Raw genomic sequence first — 24,559 nt, forward strand, 5'->3', positions numbered from 1 at the left:
TTCACTTGCAGTTTCACATCACTTTATTAAACAAGAGTAAGCGCTTTCGCGATCTAAGTCAGCTGATCGCTTCTTCAGACTCATAAAAACAATTAAAACATTGGTATTTAAAATATGGTTCAACCAATGAAAACACATATAGAACTATGACATAGACTAATTAAAATTGCATACATCAGTACATTAATTTGCCTTATATTCTGCATAAGATGAAATAAAATATACATATAACAGACACATTTTATGTAATAATCCATATTACTTAATGTTTTAGTGGTCTGGATTTTAAAAAAGGTTTCAAGGAAACAGCATTGTTCAATCCAGTAGACCTATCTGCCTGAAGTAGTAAAATCCATCTTTGTTCGGCTTCCTCTACCTTATTCCTTATATCACCTCCCCTCTTACTTTTATTTATTATTTCTAAAACCATGAAATTAAAAATATGTTTCCTATCTTCTTCTTCCACATGTTTTGCTAAAGCACTTGTGTCTTTTTTATTTCTTATATCTCTAAGGTGTTCAAGGATACGTTCCTTTAGACACCTATTGGTTTTGCCTATACAAAAGGCATGACAGACAGTGCAGAAGCTGAAATAAACCACATTTTGTGTTCTGCAGTCAGCATAAAAATCTATATCAATTATAAATCCTAGTGTAGGATGTTTATATGAAGATTTATTATATAAATAGTCACATGCTGTACAATTTCTGCAAGGAAAAGTCCCTTGCCTATCAGATAGGATCATTCGTTCATTGTTTCTGGATTTATAACAGAGTTGCCTTTTTAAGGACCTCTTATTTCTAAAAGAAAAGCTGGGTCTATCTTCTAACAATTCTCTATAGTCAGGATACGACAATAAAATATTCCCATTCTTCTCAAAAATATTACAGAACCTTCTGATGTCACTTGAATAAGTTATAGGGAATCTAACTTTAAAATCATGACCTTCCTTGCTTTTAACATCTTCTATAGTATTTGAGAAGAGCGGTTTACATCTCCCATCCCTATTTTCAATGGTATATTTAGAGCTTTCATTTATGTCTTTCTTACTATAACCTCTGTTTAAGAAGTCTTTCTCTAATATAGTCATTGTCTTCACAAAGCCTTCATCTGTATTATGTATGCGGCTTATTCTCATATATTGTCCTTTCACTACATTTTTGTGTACAAATGTTGGATGCATACTAGTCTTATGTAAGATACTATTTCTCCATGTAGATTTTCTATACATCCCTGTTGTAAGTTCATCTAACGCTGTCTTCTTAACCAAAACATCTAGGAACTCAATAGAGTCCCTGGAATGTTGACTAGTGAATCTTAAAAATTCAGTGGTGCTATGTAAGTACTCCACTATCTCTTGCAACTCTTCACTAGTACCATCCCATAACAGGAAGACGTCATCTACAAAACGTATATACCATACAATTTTGCCAGCATATTTATTGCTAGCATTTAATACATGATCTTTTTCCCATGCAGCCAATGCTAAGTTGGCGTAGCTGTTAGCACAAGCCGTGCCCATTGCTACACCAACTTTCTGTAGATAAAACTTGTCATTGAATATAAAGACATTATTATCTAGGAGAATATCAAGCAACTCACATAGCAAATTAATCTTAGTGCTTTGAAAAACTTGTTTCAAGGTCAGAATATCACGTATTTTCTCAATACCCCATTTATTCGGTATCACTGTGAACAGTGAAGTGACATCCATTGTCACAAACATATAATTTCTATTAATATTCCTGGTCTTATTATATAACAGTCGCAGAAATGCCTTTGTATCCCTTAGTATAGTCTCACATGATTTTAGGACTATTTGTAAATTTTGTTCAATAAAAATTGAGATGGCTTCTGTAGCCCATCCTTTACTGGATACAATAGGTCTCATAGGGGGCTGTGTGATGTATTTGTGAATTTTAGGTAGACCATAAATAATGGGTATAGTTGGATGTTCTATCTGAAAGTAGTCAAACAATTCCTCTGATACATAATTAGTAATCAATAAGTCAAAAATATATACAGATATCCTATCAATTATACCTTGTACTTGTCTCTCATTTAGTTCAACATAAGTATCTGTATCATTCAAAAGTTCCATCATTTTCTTGTAATAAAAAACCTTATCCATTACTACTACACTGCCCCCCTTGTCAGCAGGTCTAATTTCAATGCTGTGAGAATACTTTAGCTCTGACAGTGCTTCAGTTTCTGATTTACTCAAGTTATAAAATCTAGGTGGAAGATTTTTAGCATGCATCTCTCTAATTTCATGTTCACACACATTAGTGAAAGTTTCAACTGTGGGATGTATCTTGGGTACAAAGGCACTAGGTTGTTTAAACATATTATCAAATACATTTCTTTTAAACATTGTTTTAAGTGTTAGGTTATGAGAAAATAACTTCAGCTCTTTTAATAAATCAGTTAATACTGTTTTCTGTGCTGGAATAAAGTTCAGGCCTCTATTTAACAATGAGGCTTGTGCATCAGTTAAAGAAAAGCTAGACATATTAATTACCAAGTTTTTTGTTGGTTCTTGCTCCTGGTGTTCATATATGCAGGAGTCACTCGTTCTCTCTGCTGTAATCGCATTCTCCCTCTTTGATTCCTGCTGCTCGACCTGTCCCTTATTGGCAGTGCCTTCTTTAACACAAATGGAAGGATTGAGGTTTGTGTAGCTTTCTTTTGCTCCAAAAAAGCTACTAAATCAGAATTAACACTGGAATCCATCCTTCTGTTAGTGCAAGCCATTTGAAAAGTTTCTTTTGCCATTCCACCATTTTCAAATGTGGGAGGTTCTATACATATTCTCTCTGTGCTGACATCACTGTTCTCACAGGGATTCTGATTTAAAGGGGCAGTACTATGCATATTTGAATTTTCAGAGATCTGTACTGTAGTCATTTTTTCTACATTTTCTGTACTCACAGCTGTTCTTCTTGGCCACGAAAATACCTCTTTACATTGAAAGTCAGTGAGGTCCCTTTGCAATTTTTTAGTTTTAGTATTCTGCAACCTCTTATCATAGCCCTGTATACTGTCAGCAAGTTCATATAATGTACTGCCTAGTAGCTCTATAGGAGTATTATTAGTCAGTTGTTCTTGTAGCCTCTTTATCTCATCGGCTAGCTCTTTTTCTTGTGGTTTAAAAAATTCTATAAGCAAATGCATATAATCATAGCTAAGCTGTAAATTTAAGTTCTGCCATTTTTGAAATAATTCAGGGTAGGTCTCACCATAAGTAGGCATATTTAATACTCTGAGACCTCTTGGCACTATTTTATATTTTAATGATGCTTCTAGATGAAACTTTTGCCACTGTAGCCTTTTAAAGCTATATAACTTATTCTCCAGATCTCTATACAGTTCAGTGAACTTCTTATGCGTATCATAGTCCACTTGTTCTCTTTCATTCACTGGAAAAGTAGGGCTTAGCATCAAGGGGTTGGAGTATATATGTAGTAGTCCAACTAGTCGTTCACATTGATTCTTATTGTTGTCATTACCTTCAGCCATGTCCCAGCTTTTAAATACAGTCCAAGAAACACGTGAAAGAAAACAAAAGCTGGATAAACGCCTGGTATACACCTCAAGCGAAAAAAATGAAAAGACCAATGGTTAGACCAATGAATATGGTTCAACCAATGAAAACACATATAGAACTATGACATAGACTAATTAAAATTGCATACATCAGTACATTAATTTGCCTTATATTCTGCATAAGATGAAATAAAATATACTTATAACAGACACATTTTATGTAATAATCCATATTACTTAATGTTTTAGTGGTCTGGATTTTAAAAAAGGTTTCAAGGAAACAGCATTGTTCAATCCAGGAGACCTATCTGCCTGAAGTAGTAAAATCCATCTTTGTTCGGCTTCCTCTACCTTATTGCTTATATCACCTCCCCTCTTACTTTTATTTATTATTTCTAAAACCATGAAATTAAAAATATGTTTCCTATCTTCTTCTTCCACATGTTTTGCTAAAGCACTTGGGTCTTTTTTATTTCTTATATCTCTAAGGTGTTCAAGGATACGTTCCTTTAGACACCTATTGGTTTTGCCTATATAAAAGGCATGACAGACAGTGCAGAAGCTGAAATAAACCAAATTTTGTGTTCTGCAGTCAGCATAAAAATCTATATCAATTATAAATCCTAGTGTAGGATGTTTATATGTAGATTTATTATATAAATAGTCACATGCTGTACAATTTCTGCAAGGAAAAGTCCCCTGCCTATCAGATAGGATCATTCTTTCATTGTTTCTGGATTTATAAAAGAGTTGCCTTTTTAAGGACCTCTTATTTCTAAAAGAAAAGCTGGGTCTATCTTCTAACAATTCTCTCAAGTCAGGATCCGACAATAAAATATTCCAATTCTTCTCAAAAATATTACAGAACCTTCTGATGTCACTTGAATAAGTTATAGGGAATCTAACTTTAAAATCATGACCTTCCTTGCTTTTAACATCTTCTATAGTATTTGAGAAGAGTGGTTTACATCTCCCATCCCTATTTTCAATGGTATATTTAGAGCTTTCATTTATGTCTTTCTTACTATAACCTCTGTTTAAGAAGTCTTTCTCTAATATAGTCATTGTCTTCACAAAGCCTTCATCTGTGTTATGTATGCGGCTTATTCTCATATATTGTCCTTTCACTACATTTTTGTGTACAAATGTTGGATGCATACTAGTCTTATGTAAGATACTATTTCTCCATGTAGATTTTCTATACATCCCTGTTGTAAGTTCATCTAACGCTGTCTTCTTAACCAAAACATCTAGGAACTCAATAGAGTCCCTGGAATGTTGACTAGTGAATCTTAAAAATTCAGTGATGCTATGTAAGTACTCCACCATCTCTTGCAACTCTTCACTAGTACCATCCCATAACAGGAAGACGTCATCTACAAAACGTATATACAATACAATTTTGCCAGCATATTTATTGCTAGCATTTAATACATGATCTTTTTCCCATGCAGCCAATGCTAAGTTGGCGTAGCTGTTAGCACAAGCCGTGCCCATTGCTAAACCAACTTTCTGTAGATAAAACTTGTCATTGAATATAAAGACATTATTTTCTAGGACAATATCAAGCAACTCACATATCAAATTAATCTTAGTGCTTTGAAAAACTTGTTTCAAGGTCAGAATATCACGTATTTTCTCAATACCCCACTTATTCGGTATCACTGTGAACAGTGAAGTGACATCCATTGTCACAAACATATAATTTCTATTAATATTCCTGGTCTTATTATATAACAGTCGCAGAAATGCCTTTGTATCCCTTAGTATAGTCTCACAATTTTTTTAGGACTATTTGTAAATTTTGTTCAATAAAAATTGAGATGGCTTCTGTGGCCCATCCTTTACTGGATACAATAGGTCTCATAGGGGGCTGTGTGATGTCTTTGTGAATTTTAGGTAGACCATAAATAATGGGTATAGTTGGATGTTCTTTCTGAAAGTAGTCAAACAATTCCTCTGATACATAATTAGTAATCAATAAGTCAAAAATATATACAGATATCCTGTCAATTATACCTTGTACTTGTCTCTCATTTAGTTCAACATAATTATCTGTATCATTCAAAAGTTCCATCATTGTCTTGTAATAAAAAACCTTATCCATTACTAATACACTGCCCCCCTTGTCAGCAGGCCTAATTTCAATGCTGTGAGAATCCTTTAGCTCTGACAGTGCTTCAGTTTCTGATTTACTCAAGTTATAAAATCTAGGTGGAAGATTTTTAGCATGCATCTCTCTAATTTCATGTTCACACACATTAGTGAAAGTTTCAACTGTGGTATGTATCTTGGGTACAAAGGCACTAGGTTGTTTAAACATATTATCAAATACATTTCTTTTAAACATGGTTTTAAGTGTTAGGTTATGAGAAAATAACTTCAGCTCTTTTAATAAATCAGTTAATACTGTTTTCTGTGCTGGAATAAAGTTCAGGCCTCTGTTTAACAACGAGTCTTGTGCATCAGTTAAAGAAAAGCTAGATATATTAATTACCAAGTTTTTTGTTGGTTCTTGCTCCTGGTGTTCATATATGCAGGAGTCACTCGTTCTCTCTGCTGTAATCGCATTTTCCCTCTTTGATTCCTGCTGCTCGACCTGTCCCTTACTGGCAGCGCCTTCTTTAACACAAATGGAAGGATTGAGGTTTGTGTAGCTTCCTTTTGCTCCAAAAAAGCTACTGAATCAGAATTAACACTGGAATCCATCCTTCTGTTAGTGCAAGCCATTTGGAAAGTTTCTTTTTCCATTCCACCATTTTCAAATGTGGGAGGTTCTATACATGCTCTCTCTGTGCTGACATCACTGTTCTCACAGGGATTCTGATTTAAAGGGGCAGTACTATGCATATTTGAATTTTCAGAGATCTGTACTGTAGTCATTTTTTCTACATTTTCTGTACTCACAGCTGTTCTTCTTGGCCACGAAAACACCTCTTTACATTGAATGTCAGTGAGGTCCCTTTGCAATTTTTTAGTTTTAGTATTCTGCAACCTCTTATCATAGCCCTGTATACTGTCAGCAAGTTCATCTAATTTACTGCCTAGTACCTCTATAGGAAAATTATTAGTCAGTTGTTCTTGTAGCCTCTTTATCTCATCGGCTAGCTCCTTTTCTTGTGGTTTAAAAAATTCTATAAGCAAATGCATATAATCATAGCTAAGCTGTAAATTTACGTTCTGCCATTTTTGAAGTAATTCAGGGTAGGTCTCACCATAAGTAGGCATATTTAATACTCTGAGACCTCTTGGCACTATTTTATATTTTAATGATGCTTCTAGATGAAACCTTTGCCACTGTAGCCTTTTAAAGCTATATAACTTATTCTCCAGATCTCTATACAGTTCAGTGAACTTCTTATGCGTATCATAGTCCACTTGTTCTCTTTCATTCACTGGAAAAGTAGGGTTTAGCATCAAGGGGTTGGAGTATATATGTAGTAGTCCAACTAGTCATTCACATTGATTCTTATTGTTGTCATTACCTTCAGCCATGTCCCAGCTTTTAAATACAGTCCAAGAAACACGTGAAAGAAAACAAAAGCTGGATAAATGCCTGGTATACACCTCAAGCGAAAAAAATGAAATAAGATATTCTGACCTTGAAACAAGTTTTTCAAAGCACTAAGATTAATTTGATATGTGAGTTGCTTGATATTGTCCTAGAAAATAATGTCTTTATATTCAATGACAAGTTTTATCTACAGAAAGTTGGTGTAGCAATGGGCACGGCTTGTGCTAACAGCTACGCCAACTTAGCATTGGCTGCATGGGAAAAAGATCATGTATTAAATGCTAGCAATAAATATGCTGGCAAAATTGTATTGTATATACGTTTTGTAGATGACGTCTTCCTGTTATGGGATGGTACTAGTGAAGAGTTGCAAGAGATGGTGGAGTACTTACATAGCACCACTGAATTTTTAAGATTCACTAGTCAACATTCCAGGGACTCTATTGAGTTCCTAGATGTTTTGGTTAAGAAGACAGCGTTAGACGAACTTACAACAGGGATGTATAGAAAATCTACATGGAGAAATAGTATCTTACATAAGACTAGTATGCATCCAACATTTGTACACAAAAATGTAGTGAAAGGACAATATATGAGAATAAGCCGCTTACATAATACAGATGAAGGCTTTGTGAAGACAATGACTATATTAGAGAAAGACTTCTTAAACAGAGGTTATAGTAAGAAAGACATAAATGAAAGCTCTAAATATACCATTGAAAATAGGGATGGGAGATGCAAACCGCTCTTCTCTAATACTATAGAAGATGTTAAAAGCAAGGAAGGTCATGATTTTAAAGTTAGATTCCCTATAACTTATTCAAGTGACATCAGAAGGTTCTGTAATATTTTTGAGAAGAATTGGAATGTTTTATTGTTGGATCCTGACTTGAGAGAATTGTTAGAAGATAGACCCAGCTTTTCTTTTAGAAATAAGAGGTCCTTAAAATGGCAACTCTGTTATAAATCCAGAAACAATGAAAGAATGATCCTATCTGATAGGCAGGGGACTTTTCCTTGCAGAAATTGTACAGCATGTGACTATTTATATAATAAATCTACATATAAACATCCTACACTAGGATTTATAATTGATATAGATTTTTATGCTGACTGCAGAACACAAAATTTGGTTTATTTCAGCTTCTGCACTGTCTGTCATGCCTTTTATATAGGCAAAACCAATAGGTGTCTAAAGGAACGTATCCTTGAACACCTTAGAGATATAAGAAATAAAAAAGACCCAAGTGCTTTAGCAAAACATGTGGAAGAAGAAGATAGGAAACATATTTTTAATTTCATGGTTTTAGAAATAATAAATAAAAGTAAGAGGGGAGGTGATATAAGGAATAAGGTAGAGGAAGCCGAACAAAGATGGATTTTACTACTTCATGCAGATAGGTCTCCTGGATTGAACAATGCTGTTTCCTTGAAACCTTTTTTAAAATCCAGACCACTAAAACATTAAGTAATATGGATTATTACATAAAATGTGTCTGTTATATGTCTATTTTATTTCATCTTATGCAGAATATAAGGCAAATTAATGTACTGATGTATGCAATTTTAATTAGTCTATGTCATAGTTCTATATGTGTTTTCATTGGTTGAACCATATTTTAAATACCAATGTTTTAATTGTTTTTATGAGTCTGAAGAAGCGATCAGCTGACTTAGATCGCGAAAGCGCTTACTCTTGTTTAATAAAGTGGTGTGAAACTGCAAGTGAACCATTTTCTACCTTGACTACTACATCTCAGTTACAACTTTTGGTTTTATAAAGGGCACTACTGTGAAGCTGCAAGTGATTTATTTCCTGACGTGGATTATTCCATTTTTATCTTCAGCTGTGGTCTAACCATTGGTCTTTTCATTTTTTTCGCTTGAGGTGTATACCAAGCGTTTATCCAGCTTTTGTTTTATTTCACGTGTATCTTGATATGGCACCTGACCAATTGCTTCCTGTTCCATTGGTTTCCCCTTAATTTGGATATCCATTGCTCTATTCTGTTGTGGTGCTTTCTGCATTCAATTTACTACACTGAATCCTTCTCTTTGTAGCTGTTCCATTACCTCAATTTGTATTTCTTTGACTTCTCCATTACCAATCTCTTTTTCTACTTTTCCTCTTAGTCTTCTTATTTTTTGTATTGTAGAGTTTTCCATATCCAAATTCCTTTCCCTATATTTTTCTTCAAATATCTTTGGTGCTGCTCTTTTTGTATTGGTTAGTTTTGCTTTTTCCTTTGCATAAATATTACACCATATTAAATCTCTTTTCATTTCCCCATCCATATTTCTTCTTCACATGTCTCCTGATCTTCTTGCTTTTCCTTATTCCGAGGACTCACTCCATCATGCTGTGATGTAGTCTGTTTTAGACCTTCTACATTAAATCCCTTCCTTCGCAGGCACTCCATAACTTCAACTTCTCTTTCTTTAACTTCTGCTTTACTAATCATCTTTTCTATATTACATCTTTATTCCTGTGGCCCCACCCATGTGGATCCAGGCAGTCCTCATATCCTGTTCTGTCTGTCCCAATATGTGTATTCTAGTCACCCATTATCAACACCGGTTCGTGTTGTCCTGCTTTATCTAGTAAGTTCTGCATGCTGTCTGAATGCACTCTTTTCCTTACTATCACAACCCTGCTGTGGGGCATAGGCTGAAATTATGAATACCACCCTATCATACACTGGAGTCTGAATGTCATGAGTCTGTCACTAATTCTGATGATATCTTTTGCTGCCTTCTGAAGACTATCTCTCTATCACCACAACTCCCTCTCTATTTCTAGCCTGTCCTCCTCCTCTTCCTGAGTAATAGACTCTGGATCCCAAACCAAGTAGCTTCACTGCACTACCCTTTCATCTTGTCTCTTGGAAACATAGATGTCCACCCTCCTCCATATCATCATCATCATGTCATCATTTTCTAAACTATGTCATTGAACCTACGTCATAGAACCTACATTAAGTGTAGCAATTCTCAATTCATTTTTGGCAGTTTGATTGGTTCTACTTTTTAACAAAGCTATCCCAGGTAACCCACGCTATGCAGCTAGACACCAGCTGGCCAGTATCTTATTGATCCAGGGCTGCTGGGCTTTATGGTGGGTAAACACTGGCCAATAGGTGTACATAAACCCCTCCCACTTTTATAATGAGTCCCTGATGTAGGTTGGGTTCTCAACCCACTTATCACTGTCAAAAAAACCCATGCCAATTTGGTGACATTAGTCAACATGAGTAAATCACCTACAGCTATATTTTTACACCCTCGAGTGGCTAGCCCTACCACAACATACAATCTATGCTCCATTTTCTCCTATCTTGAAGATACTGCACACTACAGTAGATGCCCAAAGTAGTTGGTCTGTGCAACTCTTCTCCCTATTGGGCACCATGTATAGTCTGTGCTGCTGCCCACAGCTCCATTCATTGGTGAGTTTCAGATGGAAAAACTCAGTATATTTTTGTAGGTGGGAGGAACCCCACATAGACACTGGGAGAACATGCAACCTCCAAACAGGCGTTGGCCAGAGTGGTCAGGATTGAACCTTGTTCCTTGTGTATGTGAGATAAAGAATTTAACCATTATGTGAACTGGTATTCCTTTAAGATATGAAATTGCTTAACATGATTGTGTAGAACCAAGTTTGGATCATTTCCTCTCACTATTGCTCTCCTGCTTGTGTTTATTGATTATTATCTCAGATGATCCTGACATTAGCAGTGTAGAACACATACCACTGTCAGAAACAATTGACTGAACTTTGATTTTTGCTGCTGTCAGTCCTTTTGTATGATTAATGTGATGCTGATTACATTTATTGTGCACTTTGATCAATGTTGACTTTATCAGCCACTGTCATTCTTTGTTCAGCAGAGACAAATGACCACATTTTTAGATTTCTTCTGTAGTTTAATGGACACGTTGGTATTTTCTCAGATTATGATAGAGGCAACTTAGTTCTGTGATGATTCTGGCTTGCTATTTCCTGCAGTTTGCTTTTCTGCTGGAAATATCATTGTGATGAATATTGTTCTTCACTCTAAGCATCTTCTGTTGGCTATTGTTGCAGTTCTTGGAGCACTTACTGTGCATATCGCACTTGAATTGCTTCTCTGTTACCTGGAATAATTCTAGTTCATACTCAGTCATGATGAGGTCAATGTCAATTTTAATTACTTTACTCAAAATTTTTTTTATTAGGGCTTATATAGCAATGTTGCCATTGTTATGTATTCACTTAGGGGTGCATACATAAATGTCTTCCAGAGCTGTGTAGGGCATGTATGCAAGCAAAATTATATATAGTAACCCTGTGCAGGCTGTATGCCTCTCTGTAACTTGAAGAGTGCAGGTATGATGCATACAGGCAAATAAAGATGGCTGCTATAAAACATGGTCACTATACTTACAAGTATGCAACAAGCCCTGAATGTTCATCACAATGTAATGTCCATGCACATGCAGATAGTCAGAAACTAAAGCCAACTACAGAGACATAAGTCTCTAAAATGTAGAGCAAAAAGTTCAGCAATGCCATCATGACAATAACAATGAAATGTGTCCATGTGTAAAAATCTTTGGAAGGGAACCTTATACAATGCTCACAGATCTGGAAAAATGAAGTTTTACCCCAGCAACTAATCACAACCTCCCTGTCTGAAGATTCCTCAGTTACTGCTTTCTGCAAATTAATGCTACTCTTCAGCTGCAAGCACTGAGGTACACAGATTCAAGAGTTACCATCTCTCATGATGGGGGTATGGCAGACAATTTTACACAATAAGGCATATAATTCTCCAATACAGATTGTGGCAATTGTGCTTTAGAATATGTCTGCAGTACACAGGAGTCGCTCAGAAGCCTATGTACCCTTCAGTCCATTATGTGTGCTATATAGCTGCAATGTAGTTGTACGGCTCTTGTGGCATTGGAAACTGTCCCTTATGCTTACACCCATTTCTATAATAGATGCAAACTGTACATTGTATTATATTCTATCAAACCACTGTTTACATATAGAGCTAAACAGACCCAAAGCACTGTTGTTTGCAAACAGGATATGCCTGGATATATGAGGCCAAGACATCCTATGTGCTAGGTATGCTATCTCTGCACACACTGTCAATTTTCAGGTCAATACTTAGATCCTCAGACTATCATTAGCATGAGTGCCTCAGCAAATGACAGAAAGAAACTGTAAAAGTGAAGTTTCACCCAAGCAGCTAATCACACACCTCCCCCAGCAGTTGATCCTCAAGTTATCAGCTGGCAATATAAATCTGCTTGCCCTATCCACCACAGAAAGTTTACTGACCCATGCTTAGCCTTCAATGAAGGATGAAGAAGAACCCATTCTAACAAAAGTAAGGACAGCACTATGGAAATTGAAGTCTAGGAAAGATCAGGCTCAGATGAAGTGACAGCAGATATGATCAAAATGATGCGTGAGCTAAGGAGGAAATGACCCTGAGGGTATTCATCATGGTATGGAGAGGAAGGTGTATCCCACATAACTAGAGAATTGCATTCTACTGGAAATCTACATAAACAAATGGAATTTTCAAATCTGTGAGCAGTACAGAGGTATCAAACCCCTGTCATACTTCATGAAAGGGCTGGACATGGTCATTCATGAATATGCAGATGAGCAAAAAGTAAGATGTCATTCAAATCAGGACACAGCACAACCAGTCTAATGTCTGTAATGAGAGAGAGAGAGTAAACAAGATGACTTTGGAGATATAGAAATAGCCCAACTGAACATTTGTAGACTTGGAGATAACATATGACAAAGTTCCAAGAAAGGCAGTGTGGGCAGTCCTGCAATGGTACCAAGTGCCAGAAATATCGGTCGAATTAGTACAAGCTATGTACAAGGACCCAATAACACAACTACAAATACTGTTCATACTTACAGAAGAGTTCCCAGTACGAGTGAGTTTGCATCAGGTTTCAACACTGAGCCTACTGCTGTTCATGCCGGTGATGGACTACTTTTTGAAAAGCTGTTACATGCAATAGATGTCACACTATAACAGACTCTGAACATAAAATTCAGAAAATTATAAGAAATTGCAATACAAGACCCAAGGGTGCATGGGATGAAAATGACTGCAGACAAGACAGTTGTCATGGCAGCAAATGGGAAACTTGGAAGAAGCTAAAAATTGAGATATAAGGCAAAACAGTGGAAAAGGTTAACAACTTCAAGTTTTTTTGAGGGGTGGTTGAAGAAAAGGGAAGTCTGAATGAGCAGGCCAAAACTAGAATTAGGGGGACTGCAACCAACTGCTGCAGAATGTCAGTGGTAGTGTATAACAGAAGAATGCCAAAGAAGCTGGAAGGTAAGGTGTACAAAACAGTGGTGTGACCATAACTTCTGTGTGGTACAGAAACCTGGGCAGTAAAAGGAGAGCAGCTGAGGAAACTTGAAGTGATGGGAATGAAGGGCCTGGTGGAGGTGGTAAGATGCACAATGAAGGACAGATGAAGAAATGAGGACATCTGAGTAGAAGCCAAAGTAGCTGCGTCTACAAAAAGGTCAAGAAGAACAGATTATCATGGTTCGGTGACATGTGTAGGTAAGCAGATGAATGGTTTGATGAAGATGATTTGTGAGAAACAGGAAGAAGATGAGGAAATAAGGATATCCAGCCAATTGATGGATGTGTTGCATGACAAAAGACCTGCGATAGTCATGCATGCTGGTTGAAGCAGAGAAATGAGTGGCACTGAAATAGAGAGGTAACAGTTCATTTGACACCCTGTTCCATTGTAAAAAATGGAGAAAAGGGGGATTATAATGATGATGATAATGATCAGGATGATAAACTTTTTAAATCATTTGAATGACTGGACTGTGAATGAACAGCTATCCAGACAAGGCTTGGATGGTGCGTAGCACAGAGTTTATGAATCCACTAGTATGATTTCACAGTTTTTTATTTATTTCTGTTGGTACAAAGGTTTATTTTAACAATGTTCAATTTATTTTAACAATAGATTTGTAATTTTTATTCATACTCTGTAAATATTATTTTATTTTAGCAGTGCATTTGCACTACCTAAAATACTTATGGCCATTCAGTTGTTTTACTTGCATATTATGTTTTGTTTCTGTTTATTTAAGATTAAAACAGCCAATGTTTTGGATTTGTTCTTAACTATCAACCCTTATGTTGTGCCTCATCTATTACACTGTATTCTATGTCTGTAACCTCTATCAGCTTCCACTATCAAGGCCAATGGGGATTATGAGCAATTGGGAATAATGTGGGAGGTTTTTCCTTTGTTGTGGATCACTCAGTGCCCCTCTGAGGTGAAACGTTTCAATGACAGGGGTTATTCTTGTTTCTATCAGACACCCAGTGGGACAGCATGTTATCATAAGATGATACCTGGGTCACTTGCCCTTACACTTTAAAGGACTAGAAGTTCAATGTGACATGCTAGGGAATGTCTAAGGTTAGTCCACTATTCATTGTGTCCATAACACAGTCTTGGTTAAACCAGACTTGTCATCCTTAACTGACAAATGCTGTTCCTCTCCTACCCACCAGGGTCTCTGTTATCCTGATACCCAGGTGGGATGACAGTGACAGAGGACTGGAAGTCTGCCTGCACTCATATTAATTATTTGTAGAACCCCATGCATGAGATGCCAAACCCTTTGAGTGAAATGGCTGTGGGATCTCTTCATCTGATAGTACAACAGTTTCCTTGTATGGATTCATCTGCTCCTTCCTCAGATTATCATTTGATGGCTTTGACATGTGGTTCATTGATGAGTCAGTCAACTTTTTTTAGTTGCGTAATTGCATCTGGCCTTATAGTACAATCACTCACATGGGCATACAGATATCTAATAGCTTCATCCTATTGTTACAGACAATGCTAATTTTACTGAGTGTAGGAGTCTGTGTAATGTGTCATGTGGCGATATTCTTCCCTTACCCATGCACTCCTATGTGAGCAGAGTGCATGTAATACAAATCAGTTTATATGGGATCTTTAATAAGATCATCTCCTCTGCCTGCTGTTGTTTCTGACTAGACTGATCCATGGTTTTGCTTTCAGTTTGTTTTCTCTCTATGCGAGGAAGAGTAAAAACTAGAAAGGTGTTGGGGATGCTAGGACCAGTTACATGAGTTGTCTTATGCTAGATAATCACTATAACTCATATCAGCCAAATGTTCATTCTTTTTTTCTCTTGTGATCTCTATTGCCATGGATTAACTTGCAGTCCTCTTCCATGAAAATGACCAACCTTTCAGAACAGCCTACATGGCAACTGAAAAATTAAAAAAAAAAAACATTTTTTCTCAATTGTGTGCATACTATGAGAGGCCCTTTTTTAACCAATAAAAGCATCCTTTTCTGGAGCAAGATAATGCCAAACCTTATTTTGTTTGGATTTAGTATTATCATTGATGCATCTGCCTTGTGCTGGGCTGAGTTTAATGTAACTAACTCTAAAGTGATACACATAATTTCCTGCCTGCATTCTGCAACTTTTTGGGCATCTTCTCTCATTGCATAGTTTGTTTTTACTTCTCTAGTTGTTAATTTTTGTGATTAATTCTTTTTGTTCCAGGTGGGGGGTTGGCCTAATGGTTAAGGTGTTTACCTTACAGACACAATGTGCAGGGCTTGATTCTCACATGGGGTAACTGGCTAGGCTTAACATGGCCTGAAAGGGCAGGTAGCCTAGTACTAACCTATGAACCTATTACATGTGCCACCCCACATTTCAGTAATATCACCTATATGAAGTACCTTAATCTGTTGCAGACGTTAATTGCAGTTCTGCGTGTTTTGGTCCTTTCCCAATTCAGCTATTGCAATGTCCTTTATCTGAAGCTGTCTGAATCTAAAATTGAGTGTCTGTAGCTGATGCACTAATGTACAACTTGCATACTGTTAGCAACTCTTAATTACTCTCATATTATCCCTCTGTTATAGGACCTGCAGGGATTTCCTTTTAGAGCATGCATCTTATTTAATTCCAAGGTTCTGGTTTTCTCAGCACTATACCATTTGTTACCCTCCACTATTTGGACCCTCCTGTCTGCAAGAGATGCTTGTTCCATTTTCAATAAATGCTTAAGACTCCTCACACATTATTGTTAGGGTGGATGGTAATTTCCAGAATGTGTTTACAGATATAAGGGCAACAGTCTTTATTCTTTCTATGCCCCCACTTATGCAATCAACTGCTTCAGAACTGTGACTCTTTAAAAGGCTTTTTGAGGTTACTCAAGACTGACCAGTATATTTTTCTGGCAGCAATCTCCCTGAAGCTTTCCCTTTAAATGGGGGCAAACACCAAATATGTATACATACGTGTGTGTGTGTGTGTGTGTGTGTGTGTGTGTGTGTGTGTGTGTGTGTGTGTGTGTGTGTGTATGTATGTATATATATATATATATATATATATATATATATATATATATATGTACACATACATACATAAATACATACATATACATATAGATAGATATAGATAGCTATATATATATATATATATATATATATATATATATATATATATATATATATATATATATATATATATATATATATATATATATACACACATATATATATATGTATGTATGTACTAGTTGTAGCCGGCCACCCGTTGCTGTGGCTCAGTCTGGATAAATGGAAAAGAAAGAAAAGAGAAAGTGCACGTTTCTAATATGTTTAATTTCATAATGCTTGTGGGTATACAATATTTTTTGTTGTTCCATTGTCTGTGCAGATATAGAGATTGTCTGGTTTGCCGACTCTAGAACATGCAACATATAATTGTCCATGTGAGAAGCAATCTGTGTGTAGATCTAAAACGCACAATTCTAAAGATTGGCCCTGAGCTTTGTTGATGGTGATTGCAAACACCAATCGAATTGGGAATTGCAATCTCTTAAATTGAAATGGCATATCCATTGGAATCATAGGAATGCGAGGAATAAGGACATCTTCACCTTTGAAAGGTCCTGTCAAGATTGTTGCTTCTATGACGTTGCTCATTAATTTTTTACTGCAAGCTGCGTGCCGTTGCAAAGCTTTGGCTGGTTGATATTTCGCAACATGATAATTGGCACACTGATTTTCAATTGCAGTACGTGCGGTGGCATCCCTGGCAGATCGAGTGAATTCAAAAATTCTGTTGGATAATTAACCGCTTCATCTGCTTCCACAACAGTGTCGACAGACTTGTATGTGACTGCCTCGCTTTGAATGTTAGAATGAATAATATTGTTAAGTTCGTAGACGTCTTTGTTCTTGGCCGCAAGAATAGCTCATTCAGTCAGCCAATCGTGATTCTTATAATTGGTTTGAATATTGGGAAATACTTTTTCAACCAATTCTTCTTTTGACGTCACTAAATTGCAGACGTTATGAGGCAATGAAATTCGTCCTGAGGTCAGATCAACTGGCACCTTTCCGTTCCCAATTTCCAGCAATTGATGTGAGAATATCTCAGCTGATTGATCATTTTGCAGCTGGACACGCATATTTGTAGTTAATTTTAACGCCTTTATGTGTCACCACAAAGTAGAGTATTTCAGGAAAGCATTTATTTCGTCCACTGGTGTCGATCGAGGAGTACGAAGCAGATCTGAAGCTGCAGAACGTGATCACCGTGCTCGCAACCGTGCATCCTCAAGTCTGGCTGCACGTTGCTCTGCTGCTTCCTCGGCATGTATTTGAGCCATTCTTTGTCTGTTTCGCTCATTCGCTGATGCCCATTCTTCCTCAGTTTGATTTGCAATTACTCGCTGCACTGCTTCTGCTCCGCGAGTACGACGACCTAAGTTTGATGTTCTGCGAGGCATTATTTGGATGAACTAAAGCAGATCAATTGCACTGAAAAAGAAGTAAGAAATTTATAACAAAAACATATAAAATTGCATATTTGTATACAAATATATAGAATCCATAGTAGGTATATAAAAACACGCGCGTATTCGAAAGCAACGTGTGACATCTATATAATAGTAGGTATATAAAAAACACACGCATATTCGAATGCAACATTGTGTGAAAATTTCAAAGCAATCGGTGAAGAACTTTCGGAGATTTTTGATTTTGAACAAACAAACATTTACATTTTTATTTATATAGATATATATTGTTGAGAGAACAGAACTGAATACTGATGAAGAAAGTGACAATAACGGTTTGGTTGTAAGCCTAAGTAATGTCTCCCTTTCAATACACCATTTATCTGTTCTTAATAAAAGGCTATCATTTATTCCTATGACAGGCTCTTGACTGAGTGATGTCACAGTGGATTCCTATGACAGGCTCTTGACTGAGTGATGTCACAGTGGACTTGAGACTTTTTGGTAGGAATATCATGTTAAAATAATATTTATGGCAATGAGGCACATGACAACGTGAAACCATTGGTTAAACCCAGCACCTTCATTCCACAAAATGTTCTGGTTATAGACACTTTCTTAAAAGTGTGTGAAGTGCAGATATCTCAGTTACTCAATCAGAGTAAGCATCACTCTTATAAATTAACTTAACACTTGAACAGAAACATGCATTAGATTAATTTCAAGCTAATGACTATATTGTGATTTTACTGGTGAACAAAGGTGGTGCCATAATGGTTCTTGATGCATATTCTATATGACATGAAAATTGAACAATATGTTATCAGATGAGACAACATATAAGAGAATTAACTGATTACAAGTAAATAGAATAATTCAATTGATTCATGATACAGTTAAAAACCTACTAATATTAAGTAAAATAACTAAAGACATGAATATTTTACTAGTGGAACATCCATTAATACCTGTGATAAAAGGACTGCAAAAATTCACAAGCAGTTCTTTGATTCTCCATTAAGTCCTGTTGTGGCTGGGGCTGGTTGGCTCACTGAGCCTATGTCTGTATATGTTGAACAAAAATTGAGAGAAGTACTTGACCATGTACCTGTTGTCTTAAGAGACTCTAAAAACTTTTTAGTATCATTATCCTACTATAAGACAACACATTAAATGACAGAGATTTCTTACATGGTCACCATGGATATACAGAGCCTTTTTATGGTCATACCAAATAATAAAGGTTTGAAATCCAATAAAGATTATCTTAATGAACGTACTGTGTTTGACTCAGACACCATCTATATGTTGATGCTGTTATTAAGGATGGTGCTGGAAAACAATGCCCTGATGTTTAAGCAGAATATATACTGGCAACGATTAGCAGTAACAATGGGAACTCCCTGTGCCAACTCATATACCAACTTGGTGATAGCAAAGTAGGAGCTGGACTTTATACTTAACAACAATCCTTTCGCTGACTGCCTGTTATACTATAAAAGATTTGTAGACAATATGTTTTTTCTGTGGGCTGGCTCTGAACAAGAACTTTACAAATTTGTGGAATATTTAGGAAATACAACTTCTTTTTTGAAATTTACTATGGAGAAGTCTAACATGCATATACATTTTTTAGATGTTAGTTTAGCTATACAAAATAATGAGATCAGTGCTTCTTTATACTATAAGAGCTACAACAGAAACAGTCTGTTAATACGTAACAGTATGCATCCATGGTGTATTTATTCTAACATAGTTAAGGTGCAACTTCTACGAGCATTAAGACTGCACATAGAGGAAAATGACTATACAGCAGCAAATGTTATGATTAAGAACATGTTTTTTGAAAGAGGATATAACTGTAATGAAGTTGGCAGGATCTCTGAAGAAGTTTCATCACTAAGAACATCTAGATGAGCACCATCCTTTTCAAGTAGATACTCTTTGCAGCATGAGACTTTACATTACAACTGGTCATATAGGAAGAGGATAGTTTTGAAATACACTACTGACACAACAGATATGTAATATTATTAAAGTAATTGGTGTATTCTCACTAGTGATGAAAACATTAGAAGAATTGTTGGCAACACACTGTGTTTCTCATTGAAGAATTGTAAGAAGTTAAAGCAGATTTTATGTAACAGCTCTTTGACCAACTCTAATCTGATTTCCAACAAAAAGGAACTTTTCCATGCCATATGGGCACCTGCTGTAAATACATTTTAACTTCAGATGTTTTTGCACATCCAGTGAATGGCAGTATATACAAGCTGAGATCTTATGCAGACTGCAAGACCAGAAATGTTATTTATGCTGCTTTCTGTGTTTTGTGCAGTTCCTTTTATGTTGGCAAGACTAATCACCAGATTAAGGAACGTATTTCATAACATATAAGTGACATTAAGTTAAATGATTCTAAGAATCCTTTGATGAAACATATACTGGAGAATAATGGTCACAGCTTTCACTTCTTGGCCCTACAGGTCATTAATGAGAATACAAGGGGAGGGGATTTAATGAATGTTACTGAGATAGCTGAGATGAACTGAATAGGTAACTTACAGGCTGATAAGCTACCTGGGCTTAACAGCTATTTAGCTCTCAAACCAGCCGTAAAGGGGCGGAGATTATTGCTATGATTTTGATTTGCTAGTGAACTTTTTAAATAGAGAATTGTTTTCATGGAAGGTTTGATCTGATGAAGGATACTGAGTTATCCAAAATCGTTAAGCTTTATGAATGTTTTATTATACTAAAGTTTTAATTTTATGATAGCCGTGGTGTTTGCACTGTTTGCTGCATTTGTTGGAAACTTTTTACTACGGTGCTTTCCTTTGAATGCCGACTTCTTGCTGTTTTTTGTTTTATATATATATATATATATATATATATATATATATATATATATATATATATATATATATATATATATATATATATATATGGATACCATACATTACTACGAATGTTCATTAGAACGAAAGTGAAATGCAGCACCTCACTTGTACGAAATGACATTCTGCCGAAAATACACTAGTACGAATAACACTACAACGAAAATCACACAATAGTGAAACCGTGACTATGTGAACCATAATTAATTTACAATCGTGTCAGTGTCAAAGTGTGAAGTAAGGCTGAACATGTAATGTTTCTGGGAAACGTGAGGGACAGTTCAGTGCGCTACATTTTTAATAAATGGGAAGTAGCTCTAACAAACTCTGCATTAGTATAATCAGCCCTATGTTCAAAGATGTGTTTAAATTGCGATTCCCGTCTTAGCAAGGCTCTTCTCTTTGGTGAAGGAGCACAGCCAGCAGACATACGTAAACATAGTTCATCTATTCTGTTCTGTTCCCTTACTACTGTATGCATAACATGAGTAATATTGGACATATTTGTCCCAAGTAGGCACTTAAACCACCGATGCCATGCCTCAACGCTGTTTTGAGTTCTAGGCAAGCATAGCTGATTGAGTATAGCTACGTTCCAAAACTTTATTGGAAACAGTGGTGGAAACCTAAATTGTGTAACATGATGGGTACTAAATTTTCTTGGTTTACCAAGGACGTACCACTCGGTAAAATAGCGCAGTAGTTGTTCACCTTCAACTGGAAAACCTTTCTTTAACTCGTGAAATGTTGGTAACATGTCGTCTTCATGACTGAAAGCTAAAGCTGCCAATCCCTTCACAGCTAATTGAAACAAAGCAGAGGAATTGTACAGACTGCCCAATCCTAGGCTCTGAATTTTTCTCCATAGGTTACGTCCAAAGTGGAAAAAGCATCCCTTAGCTGTCACGTCTTGCATATTAACCTTAATACTTTTTAGCGCGGCGATTTCAAAGTCGCACAGTATATAGGTTACTTGATACTCCAGCTGTTCTGTTGATAGTAAATATAATAAACCACTCCAGAGATAATTGTATGATTTCAATGACTTCTTTGCCATTAGGCAGTATACCAACGGAATGCTTTTAGTGTATGATCCACACTTTATAAATGCATGGATTGTATACAACTGTCTGCAATTCTTATTATTTACAAAGTAGGTTCCATCCATTAGCCAAATTGTGGCTTGGGATAAATCAACAAGGTTTTGTTTAGTACTAAATATTACTACAATGTTCTCTTGATTAGAGTCGCATAATGTTTTTTGTACAAATGTACCACTTTTGAGTGGAAAATCATGCAAGCTGACATCCAACAACAAGAGAGCTCGCTTCACTTGCTTGCCTCTAAGTTTTGCATGGGTTCTTCTTACTTGCTGTTGCATTGCCGTCCTAGTAGGCATTGTTGGTGCAAATTCAAGTGATGTGGATGCTAGCGCATCGTCCACTATTAGGCAGGTAGAATCATTTGAAACTGATGCACGTTGCTTAAGGTTATAACACAGTGTATTTCTCAATTTCAAAGGGATCTCCAGAATGATTATGTTGTACTGTCTTTATCAACTCTTCTCCACAGGTACCACTGCTTGTAATTGCTCTACCCTTACACTGTTCAGTTATTTTGCACTTGCAGCACCAGTACTTTCTGGTTTTGATGCACCTTTCCTGGTAATAGATATATCCTTCAATTACAAGCAAGTCATTGGGCAGGATTCACGAAGGCGTGCACGGAGTCTAAGAGTAGTGTAAGACTCCATGCAGCCCTCGCGATCCAGGAACAGCCCGAAATTCCGTGTAAGAGACCAGCTAAAACGTCTCTTACACGGAGTGGGCGTGGATATGCTAATCACCTCACTTGCAGCCGAAAGGCATGCAAATGAGGTAGATTAGCGATCCACGAAGCCCAAACCAGCCTGTGTAAGAGCCGTTTTAGCTGCAGAAATGTACTCAGTTGCCAACTGAGTACGTTTCTGCAAAAAACACAATGGAGCCATGTCAGCTCCAAATAAAGGGCGCATATGTGTCAGGCAGCATGCCAATGGCCAAATATGTGGCCATTGGCAAAGTACCCCGATGCAAAATTGAGAAATAAATATATTTTTTTTGGTGATTGCCAATGTTTAAACGCAGCGCAGCCCCGCGCAAATGGGCTGCACTATATAAAACATAAAAATGAAGGTTATAAACCCACAAATGCGGGTTTTATGCAATACATGGATTTACAATGCAGGGACCAGCAGACCAAAAACAACATGGCCACCGTTTAGTGGTTGCTAAGGGGGGAAGCTGAGTCTAAGACATGTAACTAAGCATTAGTAGGCAATCTGATGTAAATGAGTGTTAGGATACTGAATCCCACTGTCACATAGCAAATGAGCACATTCTGAGTAGTGTAAGAGTTACATAAGGGGAAGGAACAGAGTAGGAGATAGGTGACATCACAGGGGGGAATGGCACAAAGAAATGCAGTTCATTGGAGGTCAGTGTTACATGACAGATGTCAGACACATATCATGGAAAGAGGAGTGCCACAAGATAAGCATGGGAAAGTCAAGTAATGGAAGGTGTATACTGTTGCTTACACCAAAGTTTCTTGCTGGGTGTGCATGCGCACGTGTGCACGCCATGAGGCGCAAGTAGGGCAGTGTGTGCACGTGTAAGGCAGACTGAGCATGTGGGAGCCTGTTGGCAGACGTGTAAGAGTGTTTGCGCTGGTGTGCGCGCGTTTCAACCCGAATAAGAAGATTCTAAACAGTGTAAGCATGTGTGTGCGCGTGTAAGCCACTGTGAGCGTGTTTCTGCTGGTATGCGCGTTGCTCCCCCTGAGGAAACAGAAAGGAAAAAGGAAGCAACAGAATTAGTAGGAAGCTAGCAGGGAATACTGCTGGAGCTAGCAGGTGAAAACAATTAGAAGCAGGCAATTACACAGGCAAAATAGTAGCCCAGCCAAGCACTTAAAACTCTGCAAACAGCAGTGCAGGATGTTTCTCTCAAGCGACACTGCAAGACAGGAGTAAGCTATTAGAAGTGAAAACTGAAAAAGCTGAACTCAGAGCAGAAATGCTAGGGGCTGCCATAGCTGTCATAAGGAGACATAGGCGACTTGCTGAGGGTGGTGACAATGCAAATGGTGCCAGACAACCCACAGTGAGGAGACAGAGAAGAGTGTACAGGCCCAGGGTCACCTACCACGGGTTATATGAGCTGGAGATAGTGGAGCGCTATAGAGTGGACAGAGACCTCCTGCAGCAAATTGTCGAGCTGTGCAGGCCACACCTCACACACAGAACCAACAGAGGGGAACCCATCCCAGTGGAAACCTAGGTATGTGTTGGCCTAAGAATACTATCGACAGGTACCTTCCAGAGACCAACTGGTGATATGATGAGGATATCACAGGCATCAGCCTCCAGGGTACTGCACCAGTTCCTGGATGCCATGTCAGCACATGTTGGTGATCATGTATATTTTCCCAATGCCCGTGAGGTATTGGCCAGCAATATGCGTCTCTTCCAGCAAATAGCGGAATACCCTGAGGTAGTGGGTGCAATAGACTGCACGCACATACGCATCAAAGCACCAGCCGGTGAGCGGGGTAGGGCCTACATAAACCACAAGGGCTTCCCCTCCATCAACTGCCAGGTCGTGTGTGATGCCCAGGGCATAATAATGAATGTGTGTGCTGGCTGCCCTGGGAGCTACCATGATTCCCATATCTGGCATTTGACGCAGCTGTAC

This window comes from Protopterus annectens, chromosome 2.part2 (assembly GCF_019279795.1).
Source record: "Protopterus annectens isolate FY-2018-M chromosome 2.part2, PAN1.0, whole genome shotgun sequence".
NCBI lineage: Eukaryota > Metazoa > Chordata > Ceratodontiformes > Protopteridae > Protopterus > Protopterus annectens.